Here is a 27,807-nt window from a genome sequence, read left to right as displayed (position 1 = left end):
CACACAGGTAAGATCCAAGCTTTAACGGACTTGCTGCTTGGGCCAAGACTAAGGTGTGGGCGACTGTGCACACTCTTATGAGAGGAATGTCTGCACTAGTCCTGTGGCCCAGAGGAAGGTGAAAGCTCTGCTCTGCTCACAGCCCCACCTTCTCCACGGCAAGGCTGCTGCAGGTGCCGGGGAGTCCAAGGAGAACAATCTTGTTTGGTTAAATGTCTGGCTCATCACTCAAAGCTTGACAGCTTTGGAGCTTGTTTAAGGCTTAAGAAAAAAAAAAAGTAGGAGGTAGAGTGGAAATTAGATCCTTTCAAACAGAACACTTTCCTTAGGGGTGGTTTTCTCTCCAAGGTTAATCCAGGCCCTGGTTGTTATTCTAAGGGTGCACTGGAGCTAAGGCTGCAGCTGAGAGCTGGGCTGTTAACCCATTACTGACTACCCCTACTACCAGGGTGACTCAAGGCTTGGTGGAAGGGTTCAAGCTTGTGAACAACTGCCTATTGGGAGCCCAAGACATGCTGTTTTTCCTTTATACCAAAGGCCACTTTTACCATCTGCCCTTCAGACCAGGGAAGGGGATGCTGGGTCATCCTGAGCGCCTCTGTGTCTCAGTGAAGGTCACTTGCCTGGGTGAGTGCTGGCTACGCTGAGTAGCCTAGTGGGAGGGTCAGGGGGCATGAGTTAGCCAAGTCTAGCAAACCTCAGTCTGCTGGACAAATCCCGCTGGCTGCCTGTGTTTACAAATAAAGCTTTATTGGAACATCATATTTTTGTATAGTTGCTCTGGCTGTTTCTGTGCTAAAACAGCACAGTGGCAAGGCATTACAGGCCGTGAGGCTGGTGGTGACAAAAATATTTTCTGCCTGATATCACAGAAAATGTTTGCCAAAGTCCTAAATTAACCACACCCTTCTAGCAACACAACTCCACTGCGCTGCCGGCTGACCAGCCCTGTGGGACACCCTCCCAGCTCCTAGCTGGGGATTCCTTGGGTGCAGGAGAGGCACCCCCACCCCCACCCCCACTATAGAGCTGAAGATGCCTGGTGCCAAGCCCCCACCCCAGGCTTGGCGAGCTGGTGGGTTCACAGTAGGCTTAGGCAAAGCAGCAGGGAGTGGGGTGCAGTAGGGAACATTTTGAGTGCTTTGCTGGGCCAGGGATAGGCACAGGGTCTTCTCAGATTTCACAAGACAGCTCCCTGAGCCCCATCCCCCACTGTTGACCTTCCCTGGGTAACAGGGAAACAAAGGAATTGCTTCTACAGAGATTCTATTCATTTTTAGGCTGAGTAGCTTTCCTGGATAGAAATGTGGTGTCTCACAGAAGTGGAGCACGAAGTTCCCAAACCCTCTGAAAGTGCAAGGGAAGGATCTAGTCCAGGCACCTGCTGGCCCCTCCTGCTTCCTGGTGGTTTCTTGGCTTGTGGGTGGGCTTCTTCCTGTGTCTGTCCACCGTCCCCCTTCCCCCACACTTTTTTTTTTCAGGAATTGGAGTAGGGTCTGCACTGCAGACCTTGTGTTAATGAATGACACCTGAAACCATCCTAGTGCTAGAGGGAGTCACATTCTAAGATCCCTGCAGTTAGGACTTGAGCAGAGGAATTTGGTGGAGGACTCAGTTCAACCCCTAGCAGGAGCTGCCTGGTCACCGCAAAGCCTGCCTCCAACGAGAACGTGAACATCCAGTCTCTAATGAGGAGTGGGAAATCCTGGCCTGTGAAGCTCGGTGCTGTTAAGCTGCTACTCCGTACAAGCCACCCTGCACCATCCCAAGTCATTTAAACTTCCCAGGAAGTCTTGGTGCACCAGAAACTGGAACCTTAGTGTGTTTAATTTCTTTTAAGTGGTAGAGCTAGTTACAGGTGGCTAGATTTTGAAGCTCACCCTGTTTCTCACAAGACCAGCAGTTCTCAAACTGACCTTGGAACTGGCCACATTGGGATCACCTGGTAACAAGAGAGCAAAATCTCAAGCCCCACCTCAGACTCACTGAACTAGCAACTCTTTGGTAGTAGTAGAGTGTGATAGTGTGAATGTTGTAGAACCCCTGCATGGAGCCAAAGGGAGAAAGTAGGTTAGTTGGTCTTTGCCAGGCCCTTGTGTCCCAGTCTGAGACCTTTTGAGATGGCCCAGGGCCAGGAAAGGCCCCTTTGAGAGATGCCGACAGTGCCACCCCGGTGGCCTTGAAGAAATGGAAAGCGACCACGAGTCAAGAAATGCAGCTGATGGCTACACGTTGGAAAAGCCAGGGAAATGGGTACTCTCTGTGGACTCAAGAGGGAACACACCTATGCCAATCCCTGGATTTCAGCCCAGCGAGACCCACTCACAATTCCGGCCTCTAGAACTGTTAGAAAACAATTGGATAGCTTCAATTTGCCACACTTGTGGCCATTTGCTCTAGCTGTGGTGGGATACCAATACACACAGCCTCATCCATGCACACTCCCCGCCTCAGCTGCAAGAGCTGACTCCCAGAGAAGACTGGTGTCCTGTAAGCACGTGTGGAAGGTGCTGAACAAACAAGCTTGGGCCAAGCTGGCTCCTCCATGGAGGCCACTAAGCCTTATTCCAGAAGGGCAGCCAACAGGCAGTGGAGGTTAGCATGGTGTGGGGGGTAATGTGGATACAGGAGCTGAGCAGAGAGCAGGGTCTGCTTTACAATGCCCCACATCTGCACTGCTGCTGATCCTTCCAGGTAATGGCTCCTAGTGGCTGATCCGGGGGTGCTGGAACAGTGAGCCGTGCATGCCTGGTCCCACTCTCACACCAGGGCATTCCACAGCTGTGGCCCATCAGCCTCATCTGGGAGCCTTTCCACACATGGGGCCTCTTGCTCCCAGGCCCACAGACCTGGGAAGCTCTCATGTGCCTCGATTTAAGTTGACTGGGTTACGTGCACAGGTGTTTCCAAATCAGGAAAGCCAACAAAAGCCCTCAGCGAATCACCACTGCCTCACTTCCTGCTTCAGGGCAGCCGCACTTTCTTCCATATCTGGTAAGTCCTCAGGCCGGCGCTGACCTGGGAGGGTGGCAGGACCCTAGCAGAACATGGCTATCTGGTCCCCTTGGTCCTGTATGGTCCCAGCTCTCACCAGCAGCCCATGGTTCTGGTATAAAGCCAGCCCTGAGCCTGCTAAGTGCAGTACACTGGGCACACACTGGGCTGCCTGTGCCACTAAACCTGGCCAGTGAAATTTGCAAGGCCTGAGCCTGCTTCCACCTTTTCTCTGGAACCTTCTTAGGCATCCTGTGGCGCTTTCCTCCAGGGAGGCCTCAGCTCTCTTCCCCGCCCCACCCTTGGCTCAGGCTCCCAACGAGAAAGCTGACTCAGTGACATCAGTGGTGATTAAACTGACCTCATTCCTCCCAGGCTGGCGAAATGGAGACCTCCGTCCACACAGAGGCCTGTTTTGTGGGCGTCGGAGATGGCCTCTGGGGGAAAAACGGGCCTGGCAAAAGCGAGAGCAAAGGAAACTGGGATGCAGCTGCCACCACCTCACTTATACTGCGGGGTGCCTGGGAGCCTCCCTGGCCACACAGTTCTCTGTCCTCCCCAAGGAGGTCCCCTGGGTGGTACAGATGGGAGTACCAAGTGCCTAGGGTGTGAGGGGTGACAGCAGCCTCCTGCCCCCACCCTCTGGCTGACTGACTAGGTTTCCTCCGGAATTTTCCCCTCTTTTTCCTCGACCCCACTGCCACTCCCAGGCTGGTCCTAGCTTTGTTATTTTTCACAATTTTCTCCTCACCTGAGGAGTCTGATCAAATTCCCAACTCCCACAAAACTCTGTTCAGGATTGGATCTGTCCTCCCTGCAGTTCCAGAATTCATTCCATGGTATGGTTCCTTCCCTCCTGGGCTCTTTTTTTTTTTTTTTCCCTGTAAGATTTATTTGTTTTTATTGGAAAATCAGATATACAGAGAGGAGCAGAGACAGAGGAAGGGCTTCCATTTGATGACTCACTCCCCAAGTGATTGCAACGGCCAAAACTGCCCAGATCTGAAGCTAGGAGCCAGGAATTTCTTCCAGGTCTCCCATCCGGGTACAGGATCCCAAGGTTTTGGGCCACCCTTGACTGCTTTCCCAGGCCACAAGCAGGGAGCTGAATGGGAAGCAGGGCTGCAGGGATTAGAATTGGCACCCATATGGGATCGTGGCATGTTAAAGGTGAGGACTTTAGCCACTAGGCCACTGTGCCGGGCCCTCTTCTGGGCTCTTGAGGTGCTGTCCTGGGACGGGCCTCTTTAGCAGCATGCAGAATTAAAGGCATTCCTGTGCCTCCCTTATAGGGGTTGTCTTTCCTGGGCATATGCCCCAGAGTGTGTTGGATATGGAGGGAAAGAGCTGCCAGAAATCTCTAGGTGGTTCTTGCACGAATGAGTTCCTTCTGATTTCCATCTGACCTGCCCTGCTGTCTTGGATGTATTTGCTCTTGATGTGAGGTTTTCTGATCTTACCTGACCTTGATGGTGGCACTCTGACAAGCTGCTGATTGATTCTTTGGAGTCTGGGTTAAGCATCTGCTGTGTTTCAGATGGCTGCCAGGTACTGAGGGTAGAGAATTGAACAAAACAGTCAACAGTCCAGCCGTTGTGGGGTCTTGCATCTGCGTACAATGATCCCCGCAGGCGAGAGAGCATTCCCCGGGGAAGGTGAGCTGTGGGGTTTACCATAGCTTGGGGGACGTGGCTGTTGATTCCAGAAGCTTGCTGCTGGTCTTCCCGAGAACTCAGTTTGTTCTTGAAGCTCTAACACCCCAGGGATTCCAGCTCCTGGGGTGTGGTGTTCACACAGTGGTGACCAATTTGCTTGTCAGAATGTTCTGCACTTGTGAGCTCATCTGGGGATGGGATGGGCAAAAGGATCCAAAAGCCAATGGCTTTACTCTGTTGCTGATTCTGCCAGTTACATATTCGCCTAGCAGCACTTCATTGAGTACATGAATGTGTTCAATCCACTCCTCCATTATGCCTCCGTTTTCCTTCCTTCTCTCCCCATTCCCCTCTCCCCATCCACTTTCCCTTTCAGTCCCTTCACTGTATGTGACCCATGGTGGCATTCACTATAACTGTGGGCAGGATGAGGTGGATGAATCTGGGAGTTTGGATCTACACCCGCAGTGCTGGTGCGTGCCGTGCCTGGCTGCTTAAGGCTTCCAGGCATCCTGCTCAGGAAAGGGGTTCATCCAGCAGTCCTTGGCTTCCCTGGTGCTTTGGTGGGTGCCCTCTCTGCTCAGCTTTTCCAGGCTATATCAGGGTGTGTGTGAGCAATAGGAAATTTCCAGAAATTACTGGGGACAAGGATCTTGAGTGGTGATCAAGTTGTTCACCTCCACCATTCTGGAATGCACCCTCAGACAGAATGGGGGTGCTGTGTGTCTGGACCCATACTCAACTGCTGGAAGGGCCTGGACACCCTTGTTGTATACTGTTTGGGTGGGGTTCACCGCCTTAAGTTCTCCCAGTTGTTGTAGCAAATGAGCAATGGCCATTTGCTTCTTTGAGAAGCACATTCCAATTCAGTTGTCATTTGCTACTTAAATACCTTTTTAGACAGTTTCCTGGCCTGAAAAATAGGGATTAAAAGTAAAGGGGTGACTTGGATCCTCTGTGACCTGGATATCTGCCACCAAGCTCTTAGTAACAGGGCTACAGTGGGTAGGGTTCTCTTTCCTCCTTCCCTGCTTGCTTCCTTCTGTCTTCCTCTTGACAGTTTCCTAGCATACTAAAGCACATACACACAGAAAAGTGCCCAAAATCTACATGGACCCTGTCATCTGTAAAATGACATGTGAGCGATTATCAAACAGTAGTGCCAAAAACTTCCCAAGGACTCGTTCTGATGTAGGCCAGCAGGTAGCTAGCAAGGGGAAACTGAGGCAGCCAGCACATCCCTGTCGCCCAGCTTGCACAGTCAAAACCACACCCTGACTCCTGTCACCAACCCAACTTCTGTACCATGGAAAAACCCCAGCTTCCACAAAACTACCACTTTGAGCTGGTGTGGCCAACTGTGTCCCAATGACAGCTAACTGCACCTTCCTGATATTTCACCTAATCTATCATTAGAATAGTTACCATGGCTGGCATAGTTACTCCAATCAGATACCATGATACTCCTGAGAGCTCCAAAAACTAGTTCAGAAATGAGCAATGCTCATACCCTACTCCAAGTCCTACCCCTTAATTCTACTCCACCCTAAAACCATGCCTGGTGTCTCCTGATCATACAGAGGATTCCCCAAACCTCACCGAGTGCTGCTCACGCTTGACTACGCCCACACTCCCTGAGTGTGTACTTCTGCTTTGTGTCCAGGTAACACTAGCTTCTCTGTTGTCCTTTCCCTCATATTCTTGGAGTCAAAGACAGGCACCTGCACCCCGCTGTCCTCATGACATTTCCAACAACAGGGTTTTTTTCCCCCATCTATTGGCAGGAACTGCTGTGCCGATCTTTATCATGTTCATTTTGTTTAAAAGCTAGGCACAGATTTCTTCACGGTTTAGCTTCTCAGTTTTTTAAACTTCTTACTGCATTTGAAAGATCTTCCATCTGCTAGTTCACTCCCCAGATGCCTACAACTGCAGGGGCTACGCCAGGTTGAAGCCTAGACCACACTACTCCACCCAGGTCTTCCACATGGGTGGCAGAAACCCCAGTACTTGGCCACCATCTGCTGCCTCCCAGGTTGCTCATTAGCAGGAAGTTGGGTAAAAAGAAGAATCCAGACTCAAACCAAGCACTCAGCTTTGGGATGCAGGTGTCCTAAGTGGTGGCCCAACCTGTAGACAAGTGCCAGCCCCTGAATAAGCTTTGTCATTTGATAACAATAGCCAGCACTTGTACAGTGCTCTCTGCTTGCTGGTCATTATTTGAAGGGCTTTATAATTTCTAACTCTCTCCATCCCTACTACCACCCTCTCAGGTGCTATGATTGTTATCCCAACAACAGCGATGAGGAAAGCGAAGCATGGTAGGGTCAGTAAACTTGTCTAAGAACACGCAGCTGGTCAGGAACTGGGACTTCAACCCAAGAAACTGGCTCCTGAGATTGCACTCGTAAATGTTGAGCTGCTTCTCCTGAGCGAGATCTAAGCTGTTCTGGCAAGTTCTGATTCCTGTGGAGTCGTCCTCACAGATGTGAAAGGAATACGTACAAATATTATTGCCATTGTTACCTCTGACAAAGGTAGCCTACCCTGCTTCGTCTATCTTTACAGTGAAAATGATTTTGCTGTGTATGTGTGTGAACGTGTGTACACATGCCCAGGCAAGTGATTCTCCTAGCCAGAATAACAGAATTCAGCTCACCCCAAACCTGTCACCATCAACTGCTTTTCACTCTTCCTGTACCTTAACTGAGTAAAAAAATGCCCCTTTCCCTCCCATGGTTTTATCGTTTAAGGACATATATATCTGCTGAATATTCCTTCTGGTGGCCAGGTGATGGTCAAGCTCTGTAAGGATGTTTAATCTGTTTGTGCCACTGTATTCTCATGTGTGAGAAGGGAACAATGTTCTCTCCCTTACTGGGTTGCCTTGAGTATGAAATGAGACAATGCATGCTCAGCGCCAATTTGTGTTGGCTGTTGCCCTTGTTGTTAGTACGGTGAGCGTAATGGGACCTGCTTCATTTTTGTATATCTTGAATTCTTACCCAAAGCAAAGACATCTGGAAATATATTTTATGCTGTTCACTTTAGGATATGTGAATGATGTTGCATTGGTATTGAAAGTAATCTTGAGTGCCCTGCACATTATTCCTTTTGAGGAAACTTGGGTATTGTGGGGGTCCCCAGGTTGAAAGCAACTAGCCTAAGTTTTAGCCATACAAGGTCTTGAATATTTGCAAATTCTGCCCTAATTAGCCTTTTATTCTAATCTATACTTGAGATTTCCATCAGCCAGATCTTCTCAGTCTCTATTTGCTGTGGAACTTAAGAAAGTTGCTGGATATTTGGCCGGGATGTTCTGTGGGAGGATCAGAGGATAGGTATGTGGTCAGCTTCAGGTTTCAGTTGAGGCCAGCCTACTCGTTACCATGGCAACCTTGACTTGCCTTGAGAAACATCAGTGTGCTCATCTGTAAGATCGAATACCCATCTCATTGTGAATGTTGGATAAACTAATGTATAAGAGCCTGCAAAAAGGTTTTGGAAAAGAGGAATTCAATAAGTATATTCTGATGCAAAAAAAGCCTGATATTTGTGCATAGTTAGCATTATGTAATACGTTTTTTAAAGATTTAATATTTTTATTGGAAAGTTGGGTTTACAGATAGGAGAGACAGAAAGATCTTCCATCCACTGGTTTGCTCGCCAAGTGGCCACAATGACTGGAGATGAGTCGATTCGAAGCCAGGTACTTCTTCTAGGTTTCACACATGGGTTTGGGATCCCAAGGTTTTGGCCATCCTCCACTGGTTTCTCAGGCCACTAGTAGGGAAGTGGAACAGCTGGAACATGAACGCATCTTCATATGGGTTTCTGGTGCTTGGAAATGGAGGACTAGCATTCAAAAAAACCTAGCACATTTCTCCTGACCCTTCCTTACGGGTCTGTGAAAATGAGTGGTAAGTGACTGGTGAGAAATAACATAGAATTTGGTGACTTGGTTCCTCTTACCCAAGTAATTTCCTTGCAAACATTCCTGTTATTGTCTTTCCTGTTCTCCAAAATTGTTGCAATAGCCAAGTGTGACAGAATAATCATAGAATTTTAAAGGATAAAAAATGGGAACTTGACACCCAGAGCTGGTCCCAGTCTCCACTTCCTGTCCTTTACCATCTTCTCTCCTGTCCTTTACCATCTTCTCTCCTGTCTCATAGAATCTTGGTGGTCATCATCGTATCATCCAACCCGACGAGACTCCATATGGATTACTTCATTTCAATCTCTGTCATAATGACTCTGTGGGCTGGTGGATGATGCATTGTTATTTCCATTTTCAGATGAGGAAATTGAAACTCCACGAGGTTAAATGAGTAGCTCACACTCACAGTGCTTATCAATGGATGGGAAAAGACAGGGCCATGCCTTCTAGCTCTCCCTCCAAGAGACATTTTCCCACTCCATGGTGCCAGACAAAAGATACTAATGGGATTTTATTTCTGAATATTTAACTTAGATTTCATTTGGTTGTATCTTTTTGCTTCCTTATAGAGTGCTTCTTTAAACCTCAACAATTTAGTACCTATTTATTTTCTTATATGTTTGTGGCAGCAAACCAGATGATCAGAAATCTGTATGTGTTTAGGTAAGCATATGTGTGCCTAGGGGATATTTCAAAAATCTTCAGGGAAAAGAGACTCAAGACAAGTTTATCCAGGTACAAAACAAAACTTGAAACCCACACATGATTTTTTTAGTAGTATACATTTTCTGTGAACTTTTGAAGACCCTTAAATATAACCTTTTCTTTCAGAAGCACTGTCCAAAAACTCGGAGTAAAAAAACCCACATTTTACGTAAAATCCCATTTTTTTTTTATTTTGGGGAAGGGGTATTATTGTAACAAAATTTAATTTCAGTGCTCCCTGAGAATTTTCTCATTTCTCACATGGGACAATTTTCCAGTACAGACAAATGATCTTATCCGAAAACAACAACAGTTCGAGAAGGGCTCATACACACAAGTAGATTGAAAAGAGTAGATTTACAAGTAGGATGGCTCATTTTAAATGGCTGATTGTAGGTCTCTAAAGAATAGATAAAGCAGAAACCATTGTCATCTATTAGAATATTCTATAGACAGCATCTCTGACTTCAAGTCAGAAAACAGAATTCAAAAATAGGGCAGCCAGCCATGAAATTCTCACTACATCTGAGCTGTGCAGAGAGTATGTACCTTCTGTTTGCTTCAGAACCACTCTGGACTCTACATATGCCCCTTCCTTTGGAGGTAGCTGCAGAATGCAGACCTTCTGGCTTAGGCAATGTCCTGTCGAGTTAAGTACTCAGTGCACTGGGTGTTGTCCTGAGTGGTGTTAAAGGTCTTGTGGGGAATCCGTCAGCCCCTCGGGGTGGCTAGCCTTTCAGAGCATGCCCTTTTCTCCTTCCCCCACAGGATGATGTCTGTGTGCCATGGCAGGGACTCATCCTCACAGTATGAAAGGACATACCAATTCAGTGGGCTGGCAACTGCCAGGGCATGAGAGTAGCAAGAAACACAGCCTTGGACTCGTCCATGTATTGCTTGCCTTAGCACCATACCATCATCCCTGGACCATGTTAAAAGTGTCCCCCCCACAACCCCCAGCTGAAAGCCCATGGTCCCCTGGTTTGGTTAAATCTATAATTTCCTCCAATATCCTTTGTTCAGAGGTGCCTGGATGTTTCTAACGCATCCCAGGATCATCTTGAATTTTCCTTCCCTTGCTGTTCGCTCTTTTTCTACTACTGTCTTCATTTATCCCTTCTTAGTTCATGAGTGAAAGGGAGCATTTTCTTTGCCTTGAGAAAGCAACCTATACATCAGAATTTTTCAAGCTTGAACCTGATCTGTTTTAAGCGTTAAAGGAATGTACACTGGGTTCATGAGTTTTCTTTTGAATGCATACTACAATAATCTTAACCCTCTGGGACAAATAGACACCTGAGACAGAACTTTGAGATTATCACTTTAAAGTTCTTTTCATGTACAAAAATATTGCATTAAGTAACAAAAGAATATATTTTTGTTATAAATATTCAACAACACTAAAATATATAGTGAAAGGAAAAGCCTATCTTCCCTTTTATTCCATCCCATCATCCCACTTTCTCCTCTGGATTATATCTCCTATTAACAGTTCAGTATTCTCAAGAATCTTATATACAAATATAGAGACATGGCCAATTTTGTCTATTGCTTTTATTTTTACTGGGGCTGGCACAATGTTCAACTGGCCAATCATCCACTTTCAAGCGTCTCATGGGTGCTGGTTCATGTCCCAGCTGCTCCACTTCCCGTCCAGCTCCCTTCCCTTGCTTGTGGTCTAGGAAAGCAGTGGAGGATGGAATTTGACCCCCTGTACCCATGTGGGAGACTGGGAAGAAGCTCCTGGCTTCAGATTGGCTCAGTTGCAGCCATTGCAGCTACCATCACGTGAGTCTGGTGTGGAGAGTGAAGGCAGTCTGATCTTGTCTTTAAACACTTAGAAACTAGAGAAGTGACCCCATCCTGAGCCCCATTTCCAGAAGCTAAAGCTCTGCTTTGATTTGGTTACTATTCATTTTCCCTACTCAGCCAGTTCCATTGAAATGCCAATTTTCCACTTATGTTTTCTCTACAAAAGAGTTTTACAAAGTTGGTAGAATAAGGTCAACCCAACATGCTGATCAATGTGTATAGTGTCGGCCTATGTTTAGTATTATTTCAGACAAGGATTACAGTGCCCAGAGCTTCCTCCTCAAGACTACGTGAGGGCAGCGTTTCACCTGACAGTAGGGTCTTGTAGTTCTCTTGGAAGTTTTCTCAGCTGCATGTCTGGGTTACTGTTGCGATGATGGCGAGAAAAAACTCTTGCCTCTATGCAGTGTGTGAGGGAGGCCTCAGTGGAGAGCTGGCTTGGAGGTGTGGGCTGAGCGCTGCTAAGGTAACCAGTTGGCTTGTCCTGGGGTTACAAATTGTTAGCCACTTTTGATAAGTTACTACTGTGGTTTCATGCTCTCCTTTCAGCTTCCATTGCTTTCAGCACCACCAGTCAAATCATATTCTCTCTCATCTGAACCAGTCTCCTTGGTCATTGGATAAATAGTCCCCTTTGGGGAGTGTACTTCCTCATCTCTGTTGCATTCCACTGTGGCCAGCAGCACAAGAGCACATAATGTAAGGCTTAGAATTAAAGGAATTTGAAAGAGGCTGTGATGGACATTGAGAAGGGGCCAGAGTGTGTGGCAGGTGTTCTGTAAGCCCAACAGGTGCATCTGGAAAGGGCGTCCTGATAAAATTTGTCAGAAAATCTCTTGGCATTTCCAGCCCGCGGGAACAGCAGAAGGAGTTACTTAGGTACCATCTGGTTATAATGTGTTTTGCAGAGAAATAAATAGCCCAGCCTGAAGCACACTTCCGGTTGTCAGTTTTTCCCAAGCTCCCTGGAACTCCGTGACAGTTCTGCAGATCGATATGGTCCACTGACAGTGAATTGATTGTTTCAGCAGAGGCCCTTAATGAGATTGCTGTAGCTATTCAGGGACTGCCTTCTCTAGTAGATTACAATGACAATGGTGGGAGCTGGTGAATATGGGAGCCTTGTGGCTTTCCAGCCCGCTGCTTTTTACAAGCACCAACCCCCAGCAGCAAGGCCTTCTTGTTAATTAGTTGTTAATTACTGGGACAGCTCGTGAAATGTTTTTTAAAGAGCTGCCCCAGTGGTGAAGCAAAGAATCCAAAGCAGTCGTCTGAATGGAGGTGGAATAAAAGGAACGAATAAGCATTTACACAGTTGGTTGCCACCAAGGAAATTCTAGCAACACACTCCTCTGGTATGAGATGAGGGGTGCTGTAGCAATGCACAGGAACTAGGCTAAAAAGGGGAGACATCTAATAGATGTGAGAACCTCAGTAGTCCTCTTCCCTTGTCTTGCAGGTGGAGAAACAAACAACAGAACATGGCTGGATTGCCCAGGCTCACACTTCAGTTGACGTCACAAGGATGACTGCAACCCAGACCCTGGTGAAGGTGAGTGTTGCGGCATTGAACTTGGAGCTTCGGCCCTCATAGGGCATCTAGTCTAGTGTTTATTTCTTCACCCTCAAATGTTATAACATTTGTAGTCAAAGAAGTTCACTGGCAGACTGAGACCTGTCCTTCCGGTAACTCTCAGCCCATGTTTCATTGCTGCGTAACCAAACCACATCGTTTGGGGTATAAGTTCTGTGTAATTTTCAGATGCGTTCCTCATTGTATGAACAATTGTATTGTGCCATTTACCTTTTCATTTTTATGCTATGAATAGTTAATATGTTAAATGTGAATTTTTAAAACAAAAAATTTAGCATGTCTTGTTTTGCCATTTGAAATGTTTTAAAAGTTGTCTTTATATTCTAAGACTTGAAAAAATGGATTTGGTCCAGGTTCTCTTAGTCTCTTGGGTCCTGTCTTCTGTTCCACCCTCTCTTATTTATAAAACATGAGTTTCATGAATGATTTAGGCTTTTTTTCTACAGGGTCAGGTTGTGGCTTCCTTAAAAGCAGGGCTTTGGGTTTTGGATGGAATCTAGAACATTGCTATTCACCTCCTGGCAGGCACACGTTAGTTATCTGGACACTATTCTGGGTAAATTCTCAGGAAAGAACAGTTCATATTCTTATACTCCATTGAGCATCTGTTACTGCCTGTAATCCTCAGGATCAGAGTTTCAGATTATGAATTTTTCAGATATGAAAATATTTTTAGACTTTACAGGTTGAACAACTCTAACCCAAAACTCTGAAATTTAAAATGTTCTGAAATCCAATGCGAATTTCAGGGCATTTTGGATTTCAGACTTTCACATTGGGGTTGATCCACCTATGCCTACCTGGCAACCTCCCAGGCAGCTCTGTAACACACCTACAAGTCCTGCCCTATGCACAGCTGTCATTTACCTTTATATTGCAGGGAAAAGCAGAAATCAGTATGGCAAAGTGAGGATGTTGTTAAACTCACTCCTGTTGGCCTTAAAGTGATCGTGACAGGTCATCTTTTCATTTCTGCCTCTGCTTTCAGAAGCTGTTTGGAAATCATTGCTGGGCTACGTACCTTTCAGAAGAAGTGCATAGTTTGTAGACAGCAGGTGAGAATTGCCAGGGAAGACGTTCCTATTTAGGCAGTCCTACAGTGCCCTGCACTGACTGGTTTGTGTGGCGCCAGGGATACAGTTGCAAGTCAGATTCTTCACTCCTTCCTCCTCCAAGCCCTGCTGCGTGGTCTCCAGATCTTTGCAGTTCTCAGCCCATTTAAGAAGGACTTGATGACAGTGTAAAGTGCCACTCCCACAGATTGATTCCCTAGATGCAAGGGGTCGGGCCAGGAATCTGTATTTTTAAGAAACATTCCAAGAGTGTGTTGCAGGCTCTCTGGAGCTAGCATTGAGAAACCTTGAACTACCTGCATTTTCTTATTGAGCATGTTCGATGGATGCAGGCCCAATCTCTGAATCATGGATTTTCTCTCTCCATTTGGATGATGAGCTTTGCTTCTCTCACCTTGCCTCTGGCAGAGAAGACAGGACAGCCTGCGGAAGGAAGAGTAGCTACCCATCACTGTCTACCCAGCAGTGGGACTGCTCCTCTGGGCACCCATGCGTTGCTGTGAACAGTCTTGTGGCCATGGCATCTGAGAGTTCAGAAAACCTTCTCTGCAGGGGTGGTGGCTAACACAGCCAGGCTTCTGCAGCAGGGGCACATGTGCTGCCTACACACTGCTGCAGTTCTAATGGGTTGGATGTTTTTATTGGTTGAGTTTGTTTGGGTGATACCTCCACTATGCTAGTTGTTTCATGATTTGTGTTTGGAATTAATAGGGATCTTTCTCTTGCAGCACACAAATCCTACAAATATCTCCATTCAGAGTGTTCTTTGAAAATCCAGTCTCACACACTAGTTGTCACTCTTAGTAAGGGATGGAAGTCTTGTGTTTCCTATTCTAACGGGACTGCATTGAACCATGTTCATCTTTGTCCTACGGCATTGATTTCAGGCACTAACTCGTGACAGGCATGAAATCTTCATGCTCCTGCGTGTGTGCTTACAGGCGTTCCCTTCCACAATATATATAAAGTTGGTAAATTAATACTCCAAATACTCCAGCAAAAAGATGCCTTTTACTTTCTTGGCCAGATCCTTTACTCGGTTTCCTACAGATGGTGTTTTGCTGATTCATTTCCTGATGGTACACTCTAGTTGATTGTTCTATTCTTTCGAAGAATGTTATAAATTACACAGCTTGCTTGGGGTTGGGCAATGGTGGAGTGGGCTGGGGTTTACCCTTGAGAAAGGGTACTTTATAATAAGAAGCTTATGATTTTGGTTCACTGAATAGAATCAGGAAGTGTTTATAAAATAATTATATGTCTGAATATATGTTTGTATATAGTTGCATTTATTTTTAACCATACCCAGGATTTAAATTAATTCAGAAAACATTCAAACACATGGTAATGCAAAAACCACCATGTCATTGAAAAGTTTTCTGAGTTATGATTTGGGATCTAAGGACTTTCAATCCTTGGCATAAGTGACATCACGGCTGGAACTACTTCCTGTCTTACTTCTAGAACAACACATTAAATTGGTTTTCCTCCTACCTCTGTGACTACACCACCTGTTAGTCACTTTGATTAATTCTTCTTTTGCAAAACCTGTTGGCATTGGAGAGATGAAGATGTAATCTTGGATCTTATCTCTGGCTGTATCACTCCCTCAAATTTCACATTTGTGTGTTCAGTTTTGTAGTCAACTTTTCAGTTGGGTGGGTGACACACTCCAGCTAAATGTGTCTGACACAGAACTCCTCAACTTTCTTCCCTTGGGTTGTTTTTTTTTTTTTTTTTTTTTTTTTTTTTTTTTTTTTTAATCTTTGTAAAAGGCACCTCCAATTTTCTCCTTGCTCAGACCAAAATCTCAAACTCCTCATTCGGCTTCTTTTCTCTTAGGCCTTATCTAAGCCACAAATTCCTTTGGCTTTTCTCTTGAAACAGAATTTAACAATACAACTTCCTCACCTTCCCTCACTTTCCCAAGCCTCTCTGATTTCTTACTGTCAGAGCCCATCACTGGGTTCTGTGTCCCTTCTCCTTAGACCCTTCTTATCATGGCAACCAAAGGTCCTGTTAAAACCTAAGCCCTGGGTTGATGCAGCATAGTGGGTAAAGCCATCACCCGTGATACTGGCATTCCATATGGGTACTTATCTCCCGGCTGATCCACTGCTGATCCAGCTTCTGCTGCTGACCTGAGAACAGCAGCAGAGAATGATTTCAAATTTTTGGGTCCCTGCTATCCACGTAGGAGACCTGGATGGAGCTCCTGGCTTCAGCTTGGCCCAGCAGTGGCCATTCTAGCCATCTGGGGAATGAACAAATGCAAGGAGTATCTGTTTCTCTCTCTCTCTGACTTTCAAAACAAAATATAAAAATTTTTTTTCAGGGTCCAGTGTAATGGTTCCCTGGTTAAATCCTTCACTAGCACACACAGGAATCCCATATCAATGCTGATTCGTGTCCTGTCTGCTCTGCTTCCCATCCAGCTCCCTATCTAGCTCCCTGCTTGTGGCCTGGGAAAAGCTGTGAAGGATGGCCCAAAGCCTTGGGACCCTTCACCCACATGGGAGACCAGGAGGAAGCTCCTGGTTTCTGGCTTTGGATTGTCTCAGCTCTGACTGTTGCAGCCATTTGGGAAGTGAACCACGGGATGGAAGATCTTTCTCTCCTGTGTCTCTTTCTCTCTGTAAATCTACCTTTCCAATAAAAATAAATTGATCTTTAAAAATAAATCCAATCACATTACCTTTTCTTCCCTCAAACTACTTAAGTGGTTTCTCTTAATGGTATCATTAAGTGAAAGAGCCAAAGCCCTCTTCACACAAAGCCCTCTCCTTTCCCACCATCTCTAATCTCATCACCAACGCTCGCCCTCTTGTTTAGTCTATTCCAGCCCTACTGGCTCCTCTGCCCTTGCTCAAATCTCCCCAAGATGTTGTCACCCTGGTGTCTTTGCAGACTTTTCCTTCTTATCCTGGAAACTCTTCCTCCAGAAATCACTCCCTCCCTGCCTGAAGCATTGGATCGAGTGTCACTTGGTTGTGCAGCATTTTCTCACTATGCTATTTAAAGTCAAACCCTCAATCCCTCTCCTTGCAATTTCAGCTGCTCTGGCCTGCTTTCATTTTCCTTTATTAGCAATCATCACCAACTGACAAGAGTTAGCTTATATGTTTTGATATCTTCTGTTTCCCCATATTGGGAATAAAGAGTCATGAGAGCAGGGGTTTTCAAGGTTAGCATTTCTTCAACTCTGAGAACAGTGTGAGTGATAGGCTCTTGGTGGCTCTTTGTTGAAAAGCAATGGTCCCTGGCCCTGACTGAGCTCTGTAGTGGGAATAGCCATCATGCAGCTGGCTCCCTATGGTTCATAGCCTGGCCTGCCCTCATGGGGCTCTGGGGGTGCAGGCTTGTGGGAGGTCTGGGGGATGCTGCTGGTGGGGGCATGGGGAGACTAGGATCCTCATGTCCAGGCAGGCAGAGCAAGCTTGGGGATTTCCCCACGTTCATGGTCAGAGGATTGATTAAGGAAGGGGGTAAGGAGATGTGTGGGAAGGAAGACTGCTGAAGGAATAAATTTAGAATAAATATTCTAAAGGACCACCATCAACAAGGCCATTGTACTTGCAGGTAAGCAAAGAGACTGAGTGGTTTGGAGAGAATAAGCCTTGGGATTTCAATGGGTGAGACAGTTGCACCAGTCCATGTGGAACATCTCAGCTGGGCTGGTTAGCATAAACCACAGCTGACCTCCACTCATTGGCATGTGCTAAAACCAGGGCTGGGAGCTTACCTGGCAGGGCTACATCCCAGTATCCATCAGTGATGGTCTGAACAGGGGACAGATAATGTTAGGCTGGGCAATGAGCATGTGAGAACCAGGTTCAGGGGCAGATTTTGTGGGGAATATGTGGGCCCATCCCTGTGGAACTGCAGTTTCCATTGGTTTGCTTAAGAGTTGGGGGGTAGGGATAGGCTGAGCTAGATATGACCATGAAACCCTCTGACACACATAGGTATTAGAATTGGAAACAGGCTTGGCAGGTCCAGGCTGTAACACCCACAGGTGTACTTAATAGAGTGTAAGGCAGACCAGGCTGCAACATCCACCAGCTAATACAAAGGCCAGGACAGAGGGGGAGGACCATGCCAGGTAAGGATCTAGCACTCACTGGCACATGTGAGGTCTGGGTCTGGGAGTGGGCGTGGTGGGGGAACTTAGGAAACTCCCATGGTGGACTGTACCTCCCCCTGGTGAGCATGTGATTCAAGCCGGGGAAGATAGCTCCACTCGTCAGCAAGTGTGTGAGTTGGTTCTGGATGGGGTGGGCCAGGTAGGGCCAGACCAACCTTAACTCATCAACATGTTCAAGAGCCAGGTTGAATTGCAGGTCATGCCAGGCTAGGCTATCACACCTACCAGTGTTCCTGAGGGTTAAGCTGTAGTACTCACCAATGAGAGTTGAGTCTGGGAGCAGGATGGGATAGGCCAGGCCAGAATGGGCTGTGTTGGGCTGTGTCATAGTAACCACTGGCACATGCAAGATCTGTGGCTGGAACAGGCCTGGTTGGGAAGCTAAGGGGACACAAGGTGGGTTTTGGTTCCCACTGGTGAGTGCAAGATCCAGAATTGGGGCAGCAGTCTGGGTTGGGCATGACTGCAATATCTCTTGGCATAGGTTTGGGCTAACTCTAGGGTACACCAGACTGGGCTAGGCTCCAGCACCCACTGCTGCTCATGAGAACCAGGGTGGGTTTAGGATGGGCTAGGCTAGGTGTTGGCACCTGCTGAACCACATGAGAGCTATATCTGGGTGTGAACCAGGTGTGGCTGGGCTATAACACCCAACAGTAAGAACCAGAACAGGTGTGGGCCAGTTGGGCAAGGCCACTGTTCCTGCCAAGACTACAGGTGGACTAAGTTGGTCTCAGCCAAGGACCCACAAGTGTGTGTGAGATCTGCCACTGGGAGGAGACCTGATGGAGGAACTTGGGTAACTCTTCTGTTAGGAAGCAATCCCTGCAGTTGAGCACAAGGCTGGGAGCAGTCCAGAACAGGCCAGATTACTGTACCTACCAGCATACGTGTGGGTCAGATCTGGGGTTGGACCAGACTGGACCAGTTAATAACACCCACTGGCAGATCGGAGAACCAGGACAGGGTGCAGGATAGGCTGAATCAGGCCACAACACCCGCCAGTCCATGGTGCCAGCCCTGGGCTGCCAGCACTCAGTTTTGGCACCCACCAGTGTGAGACAGAACTAGGGGCAGATCAAGCCAGGCCAAGCTATAGCATCTGTCAGCAAGGGCCAAGATGAGGCAGACCATGCCAGACTACCACCCACAGCACATTAAGACCCAACAGGGGAGGGAGTAGTGCCAGCCCAGTAGGGAGGCTGTGAGGAACTCTCTTGCTGGGCCACTGCTCCCACTGGTGATCATGAGTACTGGAGCTGGGACCAGCCCAGTCCAGGCAGGGCCATAACATCTGTTGGCCTGCATGTGAGCTGGGTTAGAGGGAGAGCCAGCCTGGGCTAACCAACTGTATCCACTGGTGCAGGCATGAGCCAGAGTTAAGTGTAGGCTGGTTGGGTTTTGCCACAGCATCAGCTGGCAAATGCTGGGCCTAGGGGCAAGTCATGTCAGGTAAGACTGCAGAACCACCTGGAGAGTGTGATCCAGGGCTTGGAATGAGCCCAGTAGGGAGACTCTGGGCACCTCTCTGATGGGTTGCAACACCCACTAGTGAGTATGAGAATCAGGGTTAGGGGTGGGCCTTACCAGACAGGTGTGGCACCCACTGCCATGAGTGTGGGCTGGATAGCAGGGTCAGTTGAGCTAGGTTTCAATGCCCATTGACATATAGTTGAATGGGATGTGAAACAGACTGGGCCAGTCTGCTCCTTTTACTGGCAAGCATAGGAACCAGGGCTGGGAGCGGGCCTAGGAGGATGTTATTTGAAGTTGTCCTGACTAGGCTATAGTTCACACTGGTGAAATGTAAGGGCTGAGTGTGTGGTGGACAGGATTGGATTGGGCCACAGATGTAAGAGATAGGGTTGGTTGGGCCCAGCATGGTGGTCTAGAAGCTAAAATCCTCGCCTTGAATGCGCCGGGATCCCATATGGGTGCCAGTTCTAATCCTGGCAGCTCCACTTCCCATCCAGCTCCCTGCTTGTGGCCTGGGAAAGCAGTGAGGACAGGCCAAAGTCTTGGGCCCCTGCACCTGCATGGGAGACCTGGAGGAATTTCCTGGCTCCTACTTTGGACTGCAGCAACGGACATTGCACTCACTTGGGGAGTGAATCATCGGACGGAAGACCTTCCTCTCTGTCCTGGACCAGGGGATGGAAGATCTATCTTCTCTCTGTAGAGCTGCCTTTCCAATAGAAATAAAATAATCTTTGAAAAAAATGATAGGAGCAAGTGGGCTGAAAAAAAGTGCTGTTTATTAAAAAATGGCTCCTACCACCATTTATAAAAATTAATTCACGATAGATCAAAGACCTTAAGATGGTCACACAAACTGTAACAATCTTAAAGGAGTCCTGGGGTGAAGATATTTGAACTTGGATTTGGCAATAGTTTCTTAGCTTTCATACCAAAAACATAAACAGCATTCACTCTGATACAGGCAACCTTCACACAAAATATAAAATCAATAACTCTTTAAATACTGTTGTTGCTGCATCTCATCAGTTTTGATATTTTTGTTAAATTTCCTCCAAACAGTTTCTTTTCTCTTATTAAATCCTTCACTGATGCATAGGTCAGACAGTAGCATAATTTTCTCCAAGAAGGTTTTTCATTTTTTTTCGTCAGCAACACACCAGTCATTCAGTAGTTTAATCTTCATGGCACTGTAAAATTTTAACTTTATTGCTGTTGTTGACTTGTTTTGTGGCTTTTCATTTAAGGAGATGCATAGTAACTGTAGTAGAGACTATTATATCCAGGTGTGAAGATACAGTGTGCATCTCCACTTCCAAATCACAGACGGACTCCCAATGAAACTGTTACATGTATCTTGGCAAAAGGATGTTGGACTTGGTGCCACTCTTTGTACCTGCAATGTTTGGATACACTTGAATAGCAGAATGGTAGACTTAGGACTGTTTATGAAGAACTATACTTTGTAATTTAGGGAAGATCGGTGGAGGAAGGAATAGGGGAGGGAGCAAGGGAAATCACAAAGCCTGTGGAATTGTATCATAAAATAGGAAAGATGCATAGCCACCAAAAACAACAAAAGAAATTGAATTTCATCAATAATAGATTTTTGTATGAAAGCAAAAAAGGAAGTAATATTAAGACTAACAAATATAAATACAACATACCAAGACTTAATGTCACAGGAAAGAAACTCATGAGGCAAAGATGATCTTGAGCATGACTAGAGGCAGTATACTATCAGATTTTTTATTACATTTCATGACACAGTTTCGTAGGCTCTGGGATTCCCCCAACCCCTCCCCATACCCTTCCCCACGGTGGATTCCTCCACCTTGTTGCAGTATTACAGTTCAAATCCAATCATAATTCTTTCATTGCACACATGTACCATGCATGGAGTGCAGCATCTTATTGTCCAGATAAATTCAACAGTTTCTTGGGAAGACCATCTCTGGTCTGAAGGCAGAGCTGGCAGAATATCATCCGACCCATTAAAAGCCATAACATAACATCAACAACAGTTTACAACCTTATGGAGTTAATTGACATGATATTGAGTGACCAATATATTAAAAAATGCAAGCTCTTAACCACATCCTGTGATTACTTCATTGACATTTCAATTTTAGTTTATACACAACTGGCTGCTATACACCTTAAAATGGCTATAGGGTACTATTCAGCTGTCTTGTGTCTATTTACATTATAGTATTTAGTAGTTTATAGTGTTGAAGCATAAATTTTACTGAACTTGGTGGATTTTGGCTTACAACTCTAACAAGGCATTTATCAACAGTTGAGGCACAGAACAGTTTTAGGAGGGGTGTGCAGGCAAATCTTCAATGCCTTAGTGAGGAGTAACTAATCTTTGTGTCCTACCTAGTAAGGTATATGTGAGTCCATGCTAGCCGTTTCCTGTTTGGTAATAAGCTTTCCTTATTGTTCTCTGTCTAATCTAATTTTTTTGAAGGGGGTGCTCCGGAGTGACCCCGATGATTATTGCAAGAGAGGGTGGGGATCCAAAGTTGGAACTAAATGAAGACCAGAGAAAGCTCCTCTCCCAATTCCCGAAGGCAGTGTACTGATTTTCTGTTTCTGCGGGCTGCTCAGGGCTCCTGGCTGTTGTTCCAAAGACATTGGCTCCTGTGGGGTAGGATCCCATGTGGGAGATCCAAATGGAAGTGGATGACCTCAGAGTTCTCAGCCTCCGAAGGCACTCCAATTCCCCGTGGTCTCCTTGGCAGTTGGGATGTAATCCTTGGTGCCTATACTGATAATCTTTGGTGAGGATCCGGGAGTCTCCAGGGTGGGGATACAAGCCTCCTCCTGTCCCCCTGCTCCACTCTGGGGTCCTCCCTGCTCTGTGCATATGACCTCCTGTTAAGAAGTTGTCAGAATCACTCTTGATTCTCCCTGTATGTCTTTATAGTTTTGCTACTGTCTAATGCTGATTTGAGTCTGTTGTCTATAAGTTGCCTGTTATGTTCTTGATAGGTTATACTTCACATCTTCCTCACACATTCTAAGAAGATGGAAGATTTCTCTGCTCTCCCTCCCCATTACCGAGTAGCTTAGGGTCTTAAAAGTATATTAGGTTATACAACTCTTTGATGTAGATCATAAGCAGTCTGACTCACATTGATTGTTCAGTACACTTTCAGATTTAAAAATAAACTACCAAGCTATTCATCAGAAAGCATGATGCAGCCTAAAAGCAGATACACAGACCAACGGAATGAAATAGAAGGCCAGGAAAGTGAATTGATTTTCAACAAAGGTGGCAGGAACACCGAATGGGAAAAGAATAGTCTTCAGTGAATTTGGGAAGTTGATAATCTACAATGTCAAAGAATGAAATTTGATCCTTGCATCATTTGTGAAAGCCAACTTAAAATAGACTAGACATAAAAGTAAGATCTCAGACTATAGAAGAAAATGGAAAGTGCTTTTTGACATTGATCTGGACAATGATGTCTTAAGTATAATCTCAAAAGCACAGGCAACTAAAGCAAAAATAAACAGAATTGTATGAGACCAAAAATATTTTGAAATCTCACTTATGTAAGGAAGAGTAGGGAGGGGTGGGAGGTGGGATGGAAAGAGGCAGGGAAAGGCCCTGTCCAGAGGGTAACTTCCTAGGTGTCTACAGTGGTCAGGGCTGGGCTAGGCCGAAGCTGGGTGCTGGAAACACAGTGCGCGACTCCCGTGTGGATTCCAGGATTCTAACTACTTGATCCATCACTGCTGCTTCCCACGGTCTGCATGGCAGGAAGCTGGAGTCAGGAGCCAGGCACCTCCACACAGACTGTGCATTTTAACCACTATGCTCAGTGCCCACCTCTGGAAACTAAGATGTTTCTGCACTGCAAGGGAAGCAGTCGGAGTGAAGAGACAACTGTGGGATGAGCCAATATCTAAAATATATTAGGAACTCAAGCAACTTAATAACAAGAAAACAAATCACCTGATCTGTAGTGGGCATGGACTTGGATAAACACTTATTAAACTGCAACTACCCAATAGGTTTATGCAAAGATACCCAGCACTGCTAATCGTGAGAAAAAGGAAGTCAAAACCACAATAGCTCATTACTTCACACCTGTAGGAATAGTTCTCCCCAAAGACAAAACATAGCAAGCAGATACAAAGAAAAGGCAATTGTGCATATATTAGTAGGAAGGTAAATTGATACAATCATTATGGAAAACAGTATAAAGATTCTTAATATTAAAAATACAATAAGATCCAGTAAACCCACTTCTGTATATATTTCCAAAGGAATGAAATCAGTATCTTGAAGAGATTTATGCATTTCCATGTTTGCTGTCATTAATCACAGCTGTCAAGATGTGAAATGAACCAAACCATCCATTGATGGATGAATGGATAAAAGTGTGGTATATCTGCACACTGGAATATTATCAGTGTTAGGAAAGAAATATTGTGTTTGTCACACCATGGATGACTCTAGAGGACATTATGATTAGTGAAATAAGCCAAGTGCAGAAAGACAAATACCTTTTGATGTGAATTATATGTAAAAACTGAAAAAGTCAAAGTCAAGTCTACTGGAGCAGAAAGTAGCAGTTTCCTGGGTTTGGGGTCGGGATGGTGGTGGTGACGGGGGAATGAGGGAATCTTGGTCAATGGAGAAAAAGTTTCAGTTAGGCAGGGTGAATATTTCCGCAGCTAAAATGCATAGGACGGTGATCATGCTTACGAAGGCTGTAGTATACATTTTATCTTGGAATTTGCTTAGAAGGTCTTAAATGTTCTCACCATGTGTGAAAAGGTAATTATATGCAGTTACATTAATTAGCTCAACTGTGGTAGTCATTTCACAATGGATATGTATAACAAAGCATCATGTTATCAAGTTAAATATGTTTTCATTTTATTTTGAGTTCCAGAAAGCGTGAAAATGGAGAATTACCTCCCCACAACTGCCAGATGTGTGGTTTAGCATTTTTGATTAGTATTTTTGAGCAATAGCCTCAGATTTTCAGTTTATGAAGAAGCAATCTGTGAATGGATGAAGAAAAGAGGGGAGCAAGTTCTGGGAAAAGTGTAGATTAGGAAAGTTAGGGGATCTGCCTAACATTTCATTCTGTCTTTATTTTTCCTGACCTTCCTCTCATGTGGCACTTTGAAAAAATTAGAAAACACATTATCCTGATTATGTGTGAATGTGATCTTGATGACTGTACTATCGGTGTCTGGCATTGTTACATTTAAAGTTTGGAGACAAGGTTCTTTGAGTTTGGCATACAAAAATGTTTAGGTGGTGAGAGTCTTAGGAAAGAACTTCAGGTGAAAGTTCTAGAAACACATGCAGAAGTGCCGAGGGATAGGTCGAGAAAGGCGAGTCCTAGCTGCAATTTTGCACCTGCCCTTTCGAATTCTTCTGAGGCTATCCTTGGGTGAGATGAGGGGGTTAATTTAAATAGTTTGCTTAAAGGTACACCCTTGAAGGGCTCCCTGTAGTCACTTCTTTAAGAAATCTAGCATGCCTTCTAGTGAGTGAAACAAGCCTGTCTGGTGGCATTGCTGCACACCTCTCTCACTTCCTCTCTCCTGCTCTGGGAGGACTGTGAGAATTCACAGTTGATCAGAAAGCTAAGTCACAATGGAGCTGCGGAGGCCTGAGCTTGCAGTGAGGTCTGTGAAGTCTTGCAAAACACAGGAAGCGTCCAAGTCAGCTAGGTTGGATTGGTTCACATCTTCAGAACCTGGGTTTGACCAAACTTCTCGCTTAGGAATGCCAACTGCAAGGGGAATCCCTGCCTCACCATTTGCATAGAGAGTTAGAAGGAAATGCAGATTTGGTCTTTTGGTTTCTGTGTAAGTGCATAGTCAAAACGAAACCAGAATGTGAATATTAAAGTGTGTGAACCTTCTGGGTGTGAAGCCTAGGTTCCCTCTGGCTGCTGTGGTGCTGAGGGAATCATGCCGTGTAGTGGCAGCACTTAATAAGTGCATGGTTCTTGCAGGAAGGAGCAGCTGTGACTGCTGCTGCTCTGAGTCCAGAGTGGAAGAGCCCAGAAGCCCACTGTTGGGATACAAGGTGAATGAACAGTGTTCACAACTCACTGAGTTGCTACACTGGCCCTCTGTAAATGGGTTTATTAAAACAGACTTTAAAAAGTGCAGGTGATGACTTTCTTCCCCCCTTGGTGGACAGAGTTATAATACACTAAAAAAATTGGAATAGAAGGAAGAATACACACTCCCTGTTGACTTGTATGCAACAGATTTAGTTTCCCAGTTCTCTGCTGAATACACCTGCTAAGACTAAAGGAGGCAGCCTTCTTATTATCTGATGCCCTCCATGGGCTCCACACACGGCTTGGAAGATCCTAGAATGTACCTGGACACTTTTGTGAAAGTTGTATGGCTTGTTTTGTAAGTATAAGCTTTATTCTCACATGTGTTCATGAAGATTGCCGCAGCAACTTGATATTGTTGGTTATTGTTCATGAAAATAGAGCACACAAAGATTAGGAGAATTGAGTGGCTTTAAGAATACTAGGCAAATGTTAGCCTCCTACCCACACCAAAATATAAAAGACTTACAGCAAATCATTTAAGTCAAGCAGAATGTCCCTCAAACTGCTTTGCAAGTGTCTTCCACTTTTGTTCTGCTTTACATAAACTAGAAGGGAGTAGGTGATACATTATGGGTATGAGGTTGACTTTTTGGATAGCAGATTAAAAAAATGAGTATAGACTCAAAAACTCGATAGAACAGTGAAGAGGTGGCATCCCCATTTTGCAAATGAGAGAGGTAGAACCTGAAGTTCTGTAGGTTATCCCAGCAGTGAGCCATGGAGCAGGCATTCCAACATGGCCACCAGGGCTACTGCCTTATACTAATCTCCAGTTGTACAACCAAAGGGCTACATGTTTTCACAAAGGATAAGACTAAAAATGTTCTATACATTTAAAAAATTATTACAAAAATCTTCAGACCTGAATAAAAGCAGAGGGACAAGGATGATGAACACGTTTCAGCCACCACTCACTTTAAGCAGTTCTCAACCTGAGGTCAGACTGTATTGCTTCTAACCCATGTTCACTTCCCACTTGCTGTTGGAGTACTGGAAAATAAATCCTAAGAAGCCATGTGTTCTTACCTGCACACATTTCAGAATGTGCCTTTAAAACACAAATCCTTCTTTTAAAAATATAACACAATACCGCTATGATACCTTAAATATTTCAAATGGAATCTGAATTTCCCTGATTGTCTCAAATATTTCAAGGAATCTTCTCCCCTAAGTAAAATCCAAGCAAGGTGATTGCAGTCTTCCTTGATCTGCGTTCCCTCTGGAACCCTTGCCGTTACAGTGGACTGAAGACATTAGGTCCCATGTCTTATGAAGTGCTCCATAATATGGATTTCTCTGATGTCATCCCCCTTGTATAACTTAGAATATTTCTGTGTTTCCTGCATTTCTAACAAATTGAAAGTCACATGTTGAGGTATAATCTGATTCAGGTTTGGGGGTATGAGGTGTGAATGTTTCACAGATGATGTTCTGACAGTACCATCAGGAGGTGCATACATGTCAGGCTATGTCTGTTTCTGTTTACATTGCCCTACTCATCCTTTACCCAGGGTTAAAATGGGGCATTTTTTTTTCTGGAATACTTTCATGAAAGGACATGTGTACTCTACATATGGACTACCTCATTCTACATAGACTACATACATTCTGTACAGTGAAAGCTTGATTCTTTCCACTTAGCAGTTTTCCAAAACATGAAGCCTGGTTTTCCTGCAGGTGTCTGACAAGGATTTTTTTTCCTAATTCTGATGGATTTTCAAATCCTGATGCGCTTCAGTCCTCTTCAGGTATTGATGTTCAGATGAATTAGTTCTGGAGTCCTTTTCAACACAACTCACAGTTCCAGTCTTGTTCTGCTGGTTGTGACAAATGTAAACTTTCTACCTCATCCTCATTTCTTCAATGTGTCAATTTACTGAGGCCTGGTTGTTAGAATTCTGGGTTGAGGACAGCTACTTAGCCTAGCTGTTCAGGCATCTGAAATGCCCATGGGGACACCTGGATTTGATTTATGCCTTCAGTGCACATGTCCAGCTTCCTGCCAATGAACCCTTGCGGGAGACACTGGTGGTGGTGGATCAAGAAAGTCAGTTTCTGCCGCTCACATGAGAGAGCTGATTGAATTTTGAGCCCCTGTCCTAGTCCAGTCTGGGTGACTTGGAATATTTGGGAAGTGAACCAGCAGAAGGTAGATTGCTCTCTCTCTCTCTCTGACTCAAATTTAAGAACATTTGCTCATTTCATCTTCCATCTTTTATCTTATTTGTTGCATGGTTGAGGCAAGTTTGTTTTGCATCTGTCCCTTTACTGATAAAGTGGGAATCATAATAATCATCCTGACAT

This window comes from Ochotona princeps, chromosome 11 (genome assembly GCF_030435755.1).
Source record: "Ochotona princeps isolate mOchPri1 chromosome 11, mOchPri1.hap1, whole genome shotgun sequence".
NCBI classification, from domain to species: Eukaryota; Metazoa; Chordata; class Mammalia; order Lagomorpha; family Ochotonidae; genus Ochotona; species Ochotona princeps.
Note: the sequence above shows the minus strand (reverse complement) of the source record.